This window comes from Procambarus clarkii, chromosome 73 (assembly GCF_040958095.1).
Source record: "Procambarus clarkii isolate CNS0578487 chromosome 73, FALCON_Pclarkii_2.0, whole genome shotgun sequence".
In the NCBI taxonomy this organism is placed as follows: Eukaryota; Metazoa; Arthropoda; class Malacostraca; order Decapoda; family Cambaridae; genus Procambarus; species Procambarus clarkii.
In genome coordinates this window covers 16,086,159-16,088,122 of record NC_091222.1, presented here as the reverse complement: position 1 = coordinate 16,088,122, position 1,964 = coordinate 16,086,159, and the positions used below count along the sequence as shown (strand labels likewise).

At 39.1% G+C, this 1,964-nt stretch overlaps 1 pseudogene; it reads right to left on the bottom strand.

Moving 5' to 3' along the window:
- Positions 1-290: 290 nt before the first annotated feature.
- LOC123751423 (uncharacterized) lies at positions 291-1,570 on the bottom strand (annotated as a pseudogene).
- Positions 1,571-1,964: the final 394 nt, after the last annotated feature.

Below are 1,964 nucleotides of genomic sequence, written 5' to 3'. Positions count from 1 at the left end.
CGGTTTCAACCCTTTTACCCTGTCGTAGCTCAGTCGATTAAGGCAGTGTCTGGGATGCTCCCGGGTTAGAATCCTCATCACGGCCCTTGTGGATTTGTTCATGTGATGCATCACGTTAGTGTGTGAAAATGCTAAGTGTTTCACATATACAGTACTGTATTATTATATAACACTGACAGGATAGAAAAAAAAGAATACAGACATAAATTTTTATGAAACACAAGCACATTCAATATATTGTATACATGGTTCTTCAACTTTTAGGATCCTACTACAATTTTTTAGTCCATCTAATTGGTTCTGAGAAGGGAAACAGGACTAAGCTTCACACCCATATCTGGATCATTTTCATCATCTCCTCTCGATCCCTCGTGCAGCAAAATATATTGTCTAGAGCTGTAGCCAAACTGTACAACATCCTTTTCCAGCAGCTCTACAAATCTACGGGAGTCAATTCTACAATTATTGACATATGTCCCATTAGCTGATTCAAGGTCTAAAATATATGGCTTGACAGTTCGACCTTTAGTTGCATCTTCTCTATTATACAAGACAAGTCTGTACTGCAGGACGGCATGTTGGTTGGAGCAGGATGGGTGGTCTGTTGGAATATCTGCTACTCTGCGATCACGGCCAATAAGGTACGCACTCTGACGGTGTAGTGGAAGAAATGGAAGATCTTCTTCACCTTTGAAAATATACCATCTCCATCGTCGTTTAGGCTTCCTGGCCTCAGGTGGTTGGGAGTATTTTATAGCAACACCATTAAAAGTGTTAGCATCTTCAGCCAGCTTCGCAGATAGTCCCAAGTTAGGCTTCTGCTTTTTCTCTTCTGATATTAATAAATTCTCTTTCTTTATATTATTTCTTGTTCCCCAAGCTGGCCTGCTAGTCTCATCCCTGCCATTATCTTCATTCATATCCGATTCTACTTTGATTCGCTTGTTAGCATCATACTGTGTATTCTCTTCCTCATCCCATTTGCTTTTGATCTGCCTGCTTTCTTATCTCTCTTTCTGTTTTCTTTCTTCTCTCTTATCCTTTCTATCAGTATCATCTCTCTCCCTCCTTCTCTCGCTATCTGGTTTTTCATATTCAAGTCTATCTATATATTTTCTTTCTTCATCATCTCTTCCTCTTCTTATTTCAGTGTTATCTACAGATCCTTCTCTTCTCCACTCTTGCTGTTCTTCACTGCGACGATGTCGATGCTTGTGTTTGCGGTGGTGTTTGTGCTTAACACCGCTACGGTGATTTCGATCATTTCTTGTATCACAATTGTTTGTGTAATATTCATCAGTTTCACCTTTGTGTTTTGAATGTTTCAGTCTCTTCCTTTTCTCTCTATCATCAGATTCTGTTTCCTCATCATCACTTACACCACTTGTAGTTTTTTTATTCTTTTCTCTTTCTTAAGTTTGGAGCTTTTCTTTTTCATCTGCTTTCTTTTTCTTTCCCTTTCACTGTTGGTACTGTCATCACTCTCACTTGACCCTGCGACACTCAATGGGTATATGCACTCAATGCTGCTGCTACTCGAAGAACTATAACTATAGGTAACCCTTCCCATGTTGAGGCGGCGACGAGTTAAAAAAACCAACATTACATCAACATCAGCAGGCTGCAGGCGCCCATGTAAAAGCTACTACTACCCATTGAGTTGTTGTTCTGTCTTGTGTTGATACTTTTAATACCCTATTAATATCCTTTTGGTTATGTCCATTTATCCAATTATTCACCTCTATCACCTATGTGTCACCTCTATTTCTTCGCCTTTCTGGTGAATGAAATTTTAGCTTCGTCAATCTCTTTTTTTTTTTGTGGGATTAACTTGAATTTATATCCATTTTATAGTACGGCGACCAGAACTGAACTGCATAATTTAAAACGCCCTTACCAGAGCAAGATATACCTGAAGAACAACACCAGGTATCTTGGTTCTATCATAACAACACCATGTTATG